This window comes from Sminthopsis crassicaudata, chromosome 2 (assembly GCF_048593235.1).
Source record: "Sminthopsis crassicaudata isolate SCR6 chromosome 2, ASM4859323v1, whole genome shotgun sequence".
In the NCBI taxonomy this organism is placed as follows: Eukaryota; Metazoa; Chordata; class Mammalia; order Dasyuromorphia; family Dasyuridae; genus Sminthopsis; species Sminthopsis crassicaudata.
In genome coordinates this window covers 377,561,599-377,574,470 of record NC_133618.1, presented here as the reverse complement: position 1 = coordinate 377,574,470, position 12,872 = coordinate 377,561,599, and the positions used below count along the sequence as shown (strand labels likewise).

General features: G+C 36.5%; 1 pseudogene; it reads left to right on the top strand.

The window, feature by feature from the left end:
• The first annotated feature begins 7,749 nt into the window (after positions 1–7,749).
• LOC141552856 (heat shock cognate 71 kDa protein-like) lies at positions 7,750–9,540 on the top strand (annotated as a pseudogene).
• Positions 9,541–12,872: the final 3,332 nt, after the last annotated feature.

The window sequence follows — 12,872 nt, the reverse complement described above, 5'->3', positions numbered from 1 at the left end:
TTGCATTTGACTCAAAGTGAGAATAGCATACAAGAATCTGTCTTGCCATATAGGAAAGTAGGAGAGGAAAGAAAGGTGAGAGGGAGGGAAGCTAATAGAAGGAAAAATAGTAGTGAGAGAGGAAAAGGGGAAAAAATTGAAAGGGAAGATTAGGGGAGGTGGTGGTAAGAAACAAAACATTGGTTAGGAAGGAAAGGATGAAAAGAGAGAAAGAAAAGCACAAAAAGGAAGAAAAACAAGATGGAGAAAAATGCACCGTTTATAATCATAATTGTAAACAAGATTGGAATGAATTCTCCCATAAAATAAAAGTGAGTAAAAGAGTAGATTAAAAAACAGAATCTTTCAATATGTTATTTACAAGAAATACATTTGAAGCAGAGACACACTAGTAAAGGCAAAAAAGGCTGGCTTCAACTGAAGTTAAAATAATAAAAATAAACAAAATTAAAAAGCAGGTGAAGCAATTGTGATCTCAGAAAAAGCAAATCAAAGATAGATCTAATTAAGAGAAACAAGAAAGGTAACTATATCTTGCTAAAAGGCACCATAGACAATGGACTAATAGCAATACTAAACTTATGTACAAAGTGGTATAGCATCCAAATTCTTATAGGAGAAAGTAAGTGAGTTATAGGAAGAAATAGGCAGCAAAACTAAAGCAGTGTCTTAACCTCCCCCTCTCAGAACTAGATAAATCTAACCACAAAATAAACATGAAAGAAATTAAGAAGGTGAGTAGAATTTTAGAAAAGTTGGATACTATAGACCTCTAGGGAAAACTGAATGAGAATTGAAACTGAATTCTCACCAGTGCATGGCATCTACACACACACACACACACACACACACACACACACACACACACACACACACAAATGTAATAAAAACCTCACAATCAAATACAGAAAGGCAGAAATAATAAAATGCATTCTTTTCAAATCATGATGCAATAAAAATTATATATAATAAAGGGCCATGGAAAGATTGATTAAAAATTAATTGGAAACTAATCTCATTCTAAAGAATGAGTGGGTTAAGCACCAAATCATTGAAACAATAAACTCATCAAAGTGAATGACAATAATGAGACAACACTACAATTTATGGATGCAGCTAAAGCATTATTCCCCTTAATACTTAGGGGAAATTTTATATCTCTAAAATGCTTATATGAATAAAACAAAGAAAAAGATCAATGAATTGGGTATGTAACTCAAAACTTAGGGGAAAAATTGAAAATTCTCAATTAAATACCAAATTAGAAATTCTAAAAATCAAAGGAAAGATTACTAAATTGAAAATAAGAAAACTATTGAAAGAATAAATAAAAGTAACAAGTGGTTTATGGAGAAAAAACTATAAAATAGACAAACTTTTAGTTAATTTTATTTTGAGGGGAAAAAAAAAACAAAATCAAATTGCCAGTTTTAAAAATAAAAAGATGAAATCACCACCAATGAAGAGGAAATTAAAGCAAAAATAGTAGCTATTTTGCCCATCTATGTGCTAATAAATCTGTCAATCTAATTAAAATGGCTAAATGTTTACAAAAATATAAATTATCTAAATTAACAGAAGAGGAAATAAAATATTTAAATGAGCTCATTTTAGAAAAGAAATTGAATAAGCTATAAATTAACTCCCTAAGAAAAAATCTTCAGGACCAGATTGATTTGCAAATTAATTCTGTCACACATTTAAAGAGCAATTCCAATGTTATATAAATTATGTGGAAAAATAGGCATATTCCTTTTTTGACACAGATATGGTGCTGATACCTACATCAGGGAGAGGAAATTACAGACCAATTTCTCTAATGAACATTGATGCAAAAAATTTTAAATAAAATATTAGCAAAGAGATTACAGTAATTTATTATCAGGATAATACACTATGACCAGGTAAATTTATATCAGAAATGCAGAGCTGGTTCAGTATTAAGAAAATTATCAACATAATTGACTGTATCAATAAGAAAACCAATAAAAATAATATACTTACTTTAACAGATGCAGAAAAAAAGCTTTTTGCCAAAATACAGTACCCATTCCTATTAAAAACACTAGGGAATATGGTAATAAGAGCTTTTATTAAAATGCTAAGTAGTATCTATCCAAAAACATCAGCAAGCATTATCTCTAATGGGGATAATCAAGAAGCTTTCCTAGTAAAGTCAGGGGTGAAACAAGGATGCCCATTATCACCTAATTTAGTACTAGAAATGTTAGCTTTTACCATAAGAAAAGAAAAAGAAATTAGAGTAATTAGGCAATGAGGAAACAAAACTATCACTCTTTGCAGATGATGAGATAATATACTTAGAGAACAATCAACTTGTAAACTACTTGAAATAATTTAACAACTGCTGAGAAAACTGAAAAATAGTATGGCAGAAGCTAGACATAGACCAACATCTCATACTACATACCAAGATCAGATCAAAATGGCTACATGATTTAGAACAGAAAGGATGATATCATATGCAAATTAGGAGAGCAAGGGATAGTTTACCTGTTAGATCTATGGAAAAGGGAAAGAATTTATGAACAAAGACAAGCCAGAGAATATTATGAAATGCAAACTGGATCATTTTGATTGTGCTAAATTTAAAAGGATTGTGCACACAAAATCAATACAACTAAGATTAGAAGGAAAGCAGAAATAGAGGAAATAATTTTTATAGCAAAAATTTCTGATAAAGGCCTCATTTCTCAAATATACAGAGAACTGAGTCAAATTTATAAGAATATAAGTCATTCCCTAATTGATAAATGATCAAAGAATTTAGTTTTCAGATGAAGATGAAGAAATTAAAGCTATATGTAGTCATATGAAAAAATGCTCTAAATCACTATTGTTTAGAGAAATGCAAATTAAAACAACTCTGAGTACCATCTCATACCTATTAGATTGGCTAATATTGGAGAAAAGTGATAAAGTTTGGAGAAGATGTAGGAAAATTGGAACACTCATGTATTATTGATAGAACTATGAAATGACCAATTGTTCTGAAGAGCAATTACCACAAAGTAATCAAATTGTGCATATCCTTTGATCTAGCAATACTACTATTAGATCTGTATTCCAAAGAGGTCATTAAAAAAAGGAAAAGGACCTACATGTACAAAAATATTTATAGCAGCTCTTTTTGTGGTGACAGAGAACTGGAAATTGAGGGAATGGTCATCAATTGGGGAATGACTTGAACAAGTTGTAGTATATGAATGTAATGTAATACTATTATATTATAGGGAATGATGAGCAGGCAGATTTCAGAAAAACCTGGAAAGACTTATAAGAAGTGATTCTGAGTGAAGTGAACAGAACCAAGAGAACATTGTAGCTAGTAACAGCAACATTGATGATGATCAGCTACAATTCACTAAATTGTCAGCAAAATCATAATGGAAAATGAAGAAATGAGAAACAACTATGGAGTTTAAATGAGAGTTTGAAAATGCAGCTTGAAGCATACTAATTTTTCCCTTTTTAAGTTAGCTTTTCCCTTTTGTTCTGTTTCTTTTACAACATGACTAATGTGGATAAATGTTTACATGATTGTACATGTATAACCCATATCAGATTGCTTGCAGTCTTGAGGAGGGGGTGGTAGTGAGAGAGAGGGAGAGAGAAAAAGAATTTGAAATTCAAAATCTTATAAAAAAATTGAATGTTTCAAACTATCTTTACATATAACTGGAAAAAAATAAAATACTTTCCCTCCCACCCTCTGCCCAGAAAAAGAAAATCCATTTTTCCAGGGAATTAGAAATCAAGCTCAATGGTTTATAGCTTACAGACTTTATTTTTTTCTCATTTTTAAAAACTGGGACATGTTCCTTTGCTCAGTTCTTCAGTCCTCCCATTGTCCACAATCTGAAATATCACTGATGGGCAGGAAAGAGGTGGGTTTAGGGGCTTGGGGGTTATAGCTCAGCAATCATATCTGCCAATTACTTTAGTTTGTTGCTTTTGTGGTTCAGGCATTTCAATCCTGTTCAACACTTTGTGATTCCATTTGAAGTTTTCTTGGCAAAGATCGAATTAGTTTGCCATTTCCTTCTCCAGCTCATTTTACAGATGAGGAAATTGGGGCAAAGAGAGTTAAGTGATTATCAGGGTCACACAGCTAATAAGTGAACTCAGGTCTTCCTGATTCTAGGCACAGAGTTCTATCCACTATACCCCCCAGCTCCCCTAATTACTTTAGTACCTAAGGCTATATGGTTCATCTGGACTAGATGACTTGAATTCATCCCAGGCAGCTAAGTGCTGGCTTTCTATCTCCTTATCTTGAATATCAATTTAATCTTAGTCCCACTCTCACTGCAAAGATCTTTCTCCTCCCAGGTAAAACAAAAGAAAAATGAGGCTTGAGCAGCTCTGTTGTCTCTAGTGGTATCATTCTTCTAAAACAATGACCCTTTTCCTCCTGATCCTCATCTTTTGAATTAATACAGCTTAAAATAAACAAACTTTTTTTGGTCCTTCCTTATCTGCTAGCCAACTTATAATAAGCTTTAGCATTTCTGATTGTGTTTTTATAGAAGTGTGCCATGCTCATTTTCCCCCCATTCTGCTCTTCCTTCCATCTTTTGAGCATATTTTTTTAATTGAAGTTGCTTGCACATTAAGTTGCATCCACATTAGTGATTTCAGACAATTTCCCTACTTTGTATGGCAGACACAAGTTCCTTAGGCCTGGAATGCACTTCTTAGAATATTTGGCTTTCGTCATTGCTCAGCTCCAGTACAACCCTCTATAAAGTATTTCCTTATTTTCCTACATGTTGTTTCATCAGAATGTAAACTCCTTGAGGATAAGAACTTTAAAAAAATGTCTTTGAATCCCCAATATCTAATCTAGTGTCTTTAAAATAGGTGCATTGAATTAAAGTGAGTTGAATTAATCTAACTGGCTCAGACTTGCTTCCTCATAGACTTACAGATCCCATCCAGTGAATTTCCATTTTTCCAAGAATGAAGTCTTTTCTTTTTTTTTTTCATGGAGACATAGATTAAAACTTAATGGAAACTAAAAAATCAAATCCTAAATGTAGCGAGCTGTCGTCTCTAGAAGCTGCCGGATCACTCTCTGGGAAGAGATCTGCTGTGTCTTCTACTCAAATCTCTCCGACAGATTCTTCTTCCTGTAACGAACCGTTGACTCCAGGCAGTTGCTGTTAACTCTTGTCCAGAGAAGTGACTTCCCTTCCTGCAGAGAGCCCCGTCAAGCCTGATGCAATGCAGAGTCTTCTTCTATCTCTGGGTGTCCTCTCTTTTATTCTCCCAGACCTAAAGACTAAGTCAAAGGATAAATCATTGAAACAATAATTTTCTTTTCTTTTTAAAATAATAGTTCTTTATTTTCAAAATATGTGCAAAGATGGTTCTCAACATTCACCCTTGCAAAACCTTGTATTCCAAATTTTTCTCCCTCTTTCCCCCCCCCATCCCTTCCCTAAATGGCAACTAATCCAATATATGTTAAATATGTGCAATTCTTCTATACATCCTCCACAATTATCATGCTACACAAGAAAAATCAGATCAAAAAGCAAGGGAAAAAAATGAGAAAGAAAGCAAAAAAACAAGTAAACAACAACAAAAAATGTGAAAATACTTTGTTGTAATCCACATTCAGTCCCCACAATCCTCTTTCTGGATGCAGATGGCTCTCTCCATCCAAGTCTATTGAAACTGGCCTGAAACATCTTATTGTTGAAAAGAGCCATGTCCATCAGAATTGATCATCCCATAATCTTCTTGTTGCTGTGTACTGCTCACTTAACTTAGCATCAGTTCATGTAAGTCTCTCCAGGCCTTTCTGAAATCATCCTGCTGATCATTTCTTATAGAACAATAATGTAAGGGTTAAAAAACCTCTAGAAGCAAGAAATGCAGTTCAAGGCATGTGGGAGGACCTGAGGGATGAGAGGTTCTGAGACGCAGGTGACTCCTACGTGGAGGTGGGGCCCAACCCCACGAGGTGGTGTCTGTTTCCACGCCTCCCTCCTTAGTGCTCTCAAAGCCTAGCACCCCTCCCTCTTTCTTTTTGGGCCAATCCCATTATGCCAGGTTCCTAGAGGACTTCCCCCTTCCCCCATATCATCAGTGGGGTATAAATATGTGCTATCTCAGAATAAAGTTCTCTTTTGCTTCACCCCTACCTAATGGTGGTCTGTCTCTATGGGATCCGGGTTGGTGCCCGAAGACGGGTAAGTGTGGCCTAGCCGTGCCATCGATGGATGGGCATTAAGAGTAGCTCTGAGGGAAGCTACCAGGTTAGAGTAGTCCTTAGAAGTGTAACACAATAATATTCCATAACATTCATACATCATACCTTATTCACCCATTCTCCAGCTGATGGACATCCACTCAGTTTCCAGTTCCTTGCTACTACAAAGAGGGCTACTACAAACATTTTTGCACATGTGGGTCCTTTCCTCTTTTTTAATGATCTCTTTGGGATATAGACCAGTAGAGGCACAATTGATCAAAGGTTTTACAATTTCAGAGCCCTTTGGGCATAGTTCCAAATTACTCTCCAGAATGATTGGATAGATTCACCATTCCACCAACTGTGTACTAGTGTTCCAGTTTTCCCACATCCCTTCCAACATTTATTGTTATCTTTTCCTGTCTTCTTAGCCAGTTTGAAAGATTTATAGTGGTACCTCAGAGTTCTCTTAATTTGCATTTCCCTGATCAATAGTGATTTTGAGCATTTTTTCATATGACTATAAATGGTTTTAATTTCTTCAACTGAAAATTGTCTGTTCATAGCCTTTGACCATTTATCAATTGGAAAATGGTGTATATTCTTATATATTTTACAAATGAAGTCTTTATCAGAACCCTTAGATGTAAAATTTTCCCTCAGTTTTCTGCTTCACTTCTAATCTTCTCTGCATTGGTTTTGATTGTATAATTTTTAAAAAAATTTTATATACTCAAAATTAGGAATGAATAGTCTTGACAAAGTTTTCTGCACCCAAATGCTAACAGTCAGATTTAAAGGGGAAAACACTAAACTCACATAAGTGGACAAATAGGACCAAATATCTCAATATTGTACATTTAGAGCTCCTTAGGTTATATGAAACCACAAGCAACTTGAATATAAAACAGTGATGAGGTCCTGGATAAAAAAATGGGGTTACTTAAGATCTTCATAGGGCTGTAAGGTTGAGCTGATCTCCATCAGTGCCCTTCCCTGTTTGCCTCATGAAGTAACCTTATTAGTACTTCAGGCTTTTTCTCCCAACCCCACCTAGTTACCCAGGACCTCATCAACAGTACATTCCAATTAGTAATAACCTGCCAAAGTGAGACAAGTAGTCAGATCAGTTTCCAGCATAATGGCTTGGCAGCCATAGTATAACTGTTATCACAGGGAGGGGAAGTATTGGCTGCTAAGTCATTTGTTCCAACTTTGTGACAACTCTTTCCCTTTTTCTGATGTCCAATTGAATATTTTTCCCCTTTTAACGCAGACTTTAAAAAAAATAACACAACATCTTATGTCTTCTTTGGCTTCTTACAACTAACATTCCATAATTTAATGAATCACTTTTTTGATAGTTACCTCCTCCTTGCTGATATGCCTTTCCCATAATACCTGGGAAATGGGGAAGGGGTCTTGTTTCTTATCTATCATACCTCTAGAGGCAGCACACAGTAGAGTCTACTCTGCAGCTTGTTTCTCCACAGCAATCAGCTACGACCCCACACTCTCCAGCAACCATGTTGAAGGGACCCACAGTTAGCATTGAGAATGGCACCACTTATTCCTGTGTAGGAGTCTTCCAACATGGGAAAGTAGAGATCATTGCTAATGACCAAGGAAACAGGACCACCCCAAGCTATGTTGCCTTTATCAATGCAGAATGATTAATTGATAATGCTGCAAAGAATCAAATTGCAACGAACCCTACCAATAGCTTTTTATGACAAATATCTGATTGATTGAAGATTTGATGACGCAGTTGTACAGTCAGATATGAAGCATCAGTTTTTTATGGTGATGTATGATCCAGGCAGGTCTAAGGTCCACATGGAGTATAAAGGGGAGACCAAAAGTTGCTATTCTAAAGAAGTATCTTTTATGGTCTAGACTAAGATGGAAGAAATTGCTGGAGCTTATCTTGGGAAGACTGTCATAAATGCTATGGCCACAGAACCAGCCTACTTCAACAATTCCCAACATCAGGACCCAAAAGATGATGGAACCATGGTGGTCTCAGTGTGCTCTGAATTATCAGTGATCCAACTGCTGTTGCTATTGCTTATGGCTTAGACAAAAAGATTGGTGCTGAGAGAAATATGTTGATCTTTGATCTTGGAGGTGGTACTTTTGACATTTCCATTCTTATCATTGAAGATGGTATTTTTTGGTTCACAACTGGAGCACCCACTTGGATGGGGAGGACTTTGACAACCTTATGGTCAACCATTTCATTGCCAAGTTCAAGCGATAGCACAAGGAGATCATTAGTGAGAACAAAAGGGCTGTTTCCCATCTGGGCACCAATTGTGAACGTGCAAAGCATACTTTCTCTTCTAGGACCCAGGCCGGTATTGAAATTGAAGGTATCTATGAAGGTCTTGATTTCTATACATCAATCACAAAGGTATTGGCTTCTATACATCTATACATCAACCCATTTCGAAGAGCTGAAAGCTGATCTCTTTTGTGGCACGCTAGACCCTGTAGAAAAGGCTTTAAGAGATTTATCTAGATAAATCACAGATTCATGACATTTTCCTGGTGGGTGATTCCATTTGCATTACCAAAATCCAGAAGCTTCTACAAGATTTCTTCAATGGCAAGGAGCTCAACAACTGTCAATCCTGATAAGGGTGTTGTTTATAGTGCAGATATTCAGGCCATTTTTTTGTCTAGAGATAAATCTGAAAATGTTCAGGATTTGCTGCTGTTGGATGTGACTCCTTTTCCCGTTGGAATTAAAACTGCTAGAAGAGTTATGACAGTTCTGATCAGATGTAATACCACCATTCCTGCCAAGCAGACAAGACCTTTACCATTAATTGTAATAATCACCCTGGTGTGCTTTTTCAGGTTTATGAAGGTGAGAGAGCAATGACAAAGGATAACAACCTGCTTGGCAAGTTTGGGCTCACAAACAAAGGTGTTCCTCAGATTGAAGTAGATGCTAATCCTCAATGTTTCTGCTGTGGATAAGAGCACAGACAAGAACAAGATCCCATCACAAATGTCAAGGTTATCTAAGCAAAAAAGACATTGAACGCATGGTCCAGGAGGCTGAGAAATACAAGGCTGAAGATGACAAGCAGAGGGACAAGGTGTCTCCCTAGAATCTCTTGAATTTCATGCTTTCAACATGAAAGCTACCGTGAAGGATGAAAAACTTTATTGGTGATAAAGACAAATAAAAGATTCTTGACAAATGCAATGAAATAATCAACTGGCTGGATAAGAACCAGACTGCTGAGAAGGAAGAGTTTGGACATCAGCAGAAAGAATTGGAGGTCTGCAACCCCAAACTCAGATAGACTGTACACTAGGAGGCATGTTTGGTGGGTTCCCAGGGGCTGGAGCAGCCCCATCTGGAACTGCTTCTTCTGGACCCACCATCAAAGAAGTTGCCTAAATGCACAGAAAAAAGAGCATTCCACACAGCTTTCCAAAAATTGAAGGATTCAAATTTGTAGCCCAGGCAGTAACAGTTTAAAAGTAACATTTAAACTACTGTGTATATCTGGGCATTCTGAATATTTGAATGTGTGTAGAGAGAGAGAAGTAAGCAACATTGTACTTTATCAGTATTGTAATAAACAAGTGGAAATACAATTCTTGTCTTGGAAAATAAAATTTATTTAAAAAAAAAAGTCTGGGGCAGTTAGGTGGCACAGTGGATAGAGCTGCCAGCCCTGAATTTAGGAGGACCCGAGTTCAAATCTGGTTTCAAACACTTAACACTTCCTAGCTGTGTGACCCTGGGCAAATCATTTAACCCCAACTGCCTCAGGAAAAAAAAAATTCTGATGACTTTGTTTTAGACTCCATCCTACATCAATAGCTTTGCTATTTACCATTTGTATGATCATAAGCAAATCACAAAATTTATCTGGGTCTCATTTTTCTCATCTACAAAATTAGAAGGTTGAATCAATTACCTTTAAGACCCCTCCCATTTAGGATTCTATGAGCCTATTACCATGGGCAAATTTCTTTCCCATTCTGAGCCTCTATCTTCTCTTATGTTAAAAAAAAAACAAACAAACAGGGAATTGATAGTCAATAAATATTTATTAAGTGGCTGATTGTATACTAGGCTATAGTGCTAAGCAGGGGGGGATAAAAAGAACTATTTAAAAGACAATCCCCCCTCTGAAAAAGCTCACAGAAAACAGTTATGTACAAACAAGCAACATAGGAAAAATAGGAAATCATCTTAGAAGGACTGAGCATTAGCATTAAGGAGAATCAGAAAAGGCATCTTATAAAAAATGAGATTTTATTGGGATCTGAAGAAGGAAATCAGGGAAGCCAGGAGTCAGAGATGAAAAGATAGGGCATTGGGAGAGCCAGTGAAAATAGTTTAGTAGAGGGATGGGGGAGAGGGAGTATCTTGTTTAAGAAATAGCAAGAAAGACAATAGCCAATGGCAGGTCACTGAATAACAGGGCAGGTAGAATGAGAGAATGGTCAATAGGTGCTCATGTTATTGTTGTTGCTGTTTATCCTTTGTTCAAAGGATGAAGACATCAGGGAGAGGATGCAAGTGAATTGGATTTAAGTGAGGGAGGGCTGTGCAAGGTCCAGAGCTATCTGGGTCCAATAGCCAGATATAGATCAGGACCACTGAAGATGGCCCATGTGCAGTGGGACTCCTTGGCCTTTTTAAGATAAGGTCTTCCACAACTCTGAGATACCACTACACACCTGTCAGATTAGCTAAAATGACAGGAACAAATAATGATGAATGTTGGAGGGGATGTGGGAAAACTGGGACACTGATACATTGTTGGTGGAGTTGTGAAAGAATCCAGCCGTTCTGGAGAGCAATTTGGAACTATGCCCAAAAAGTTATCAAACTGTGCATACCCTTTGACCCAGCATTGCTGTTATTGGGATTATATCCCAAAGAAATACTAAAGAGCAGAAAGGAACCTGTATGTGCCAAAATGTTTGTGGCAGCTCTTTTTGTTGTAGCTAGAAACTGGAAGTTGAATGGATGCTCATCAATTGGAGAATGGTTGGGTAAATTATGGTATATGAAGGTTATGGAATATTATTGCTCTGTAAGAAATGACCAGCAGGCGGAATACAGAGAGGCTTGGAGAGACTTACATCAACTGATGCTGAGTGAAATGAGCAGAACCAGAAGATCGCTGTACACTTCAATGCTGTATGAAGAGGTATTCTGATGGAAGTGGATATCTTCAACATAAAAAAGATCCAACTCACTTCCAGTTGATCAATGATGGACAGAAATAACTACACCCAGAGAAGGAACACTGGGAAGTGAATGTAAATTGTTAGCACTACTGTCTATCTACCCAGGTTACTTATACCTTCGGAAGCTAATACTTAATGTGCAACAAGAAAATGGTATTTACACACATATGTTGTATCTAGGTTATATTGTAACACATGTAAAATGTATGGGATTGCCTGTCATCGGGGGGAGGGAGTGGAGGGAGGGAGGGGATAATTTGGAAAAATGAATACAAGGGATAATATTATTTAAAAAAATATGCTGAGATATTAGTCAAACAATAAAAAAAATAAGATAAGGTCTTCCTATTTTGAGGTATCACTATGCACCTCTCAGATTGGCTAAGATGACAGGAAAAGATAATGACAAATGTTGGGAAAATTGGGAGACTAACACATTGTTGTTGGAGTTGTGAACAGATCCAACCATTCTGGAGAACAATTTGGAAATATGCCCAAAGGGCTATCAAAGTGTCCATACCCTTTGATCCAGCAGTGTTTCTATTGGGCTTATATCCCAAGGAGATCTTAAAGAAGGGAAAAGGACCCACATGTGAAAAAATGTGCAAGAAATTGAAACTGAGTGGATGTCCATCAGGTGGACAATGGCTGAATAAGTTATGATATATGAATTTATGGAATATTATTGTTCCATGAGAAGATTTCAGAGAGGCCTGAAGAGACTTATATGAACTGATGCTACATGAAGTGAACAGAACCAGGAGATCATTGCACACGGCAACAATAAATGTATACAAAGATCAATTTTTATGGACATGGCTCTCTTCAACAATGAGATGATTCAGGCCTGTTCCAATGATCTTGTAATGAAAAAAGCCATTTCTATCCAGATAAAGCACTGTGAGAACTGAGGGTGTATTACAACATAGCATTTTCACTCTTTTTTGTTGTGGTTTGCTTGAATTTTATTTTCTTTCTCATTTTTGTTTTGATCTGATTTTTCTTGTGTAGCAAGATAATTGTATAAATATGTATATTTTGGATTTAACATATATTTTTACCATGTTTAACATATATTGGATTACATGCCTTCTAGGGTAGGGGGTGGGAGAAAGGGGATAAAATTGGAAAAGAAGATTTTATAAGGGTTAATGTTGAAAAAAATATCCTTGCATATGTTTTGAAAATAAAAAAAACTTCAATAAAAAAAAGATAAGGTCTTCAATAGGACTCAGTTTTACTGAGTCAACACCTATCTTATGGCTAGGGAGCAATTGAAGAAAAGAATCTCCTTTTTCACCTAACCTAAAAAAATCTGAGGGCAGCTAAGTGGCACAATGGATAGAGCACCAGCCCTGAAGTCAGGAGGACCTGAGTTCAAATCTGGGATCAGTTACTTAACACTTCCTAGCTGCATGACCCT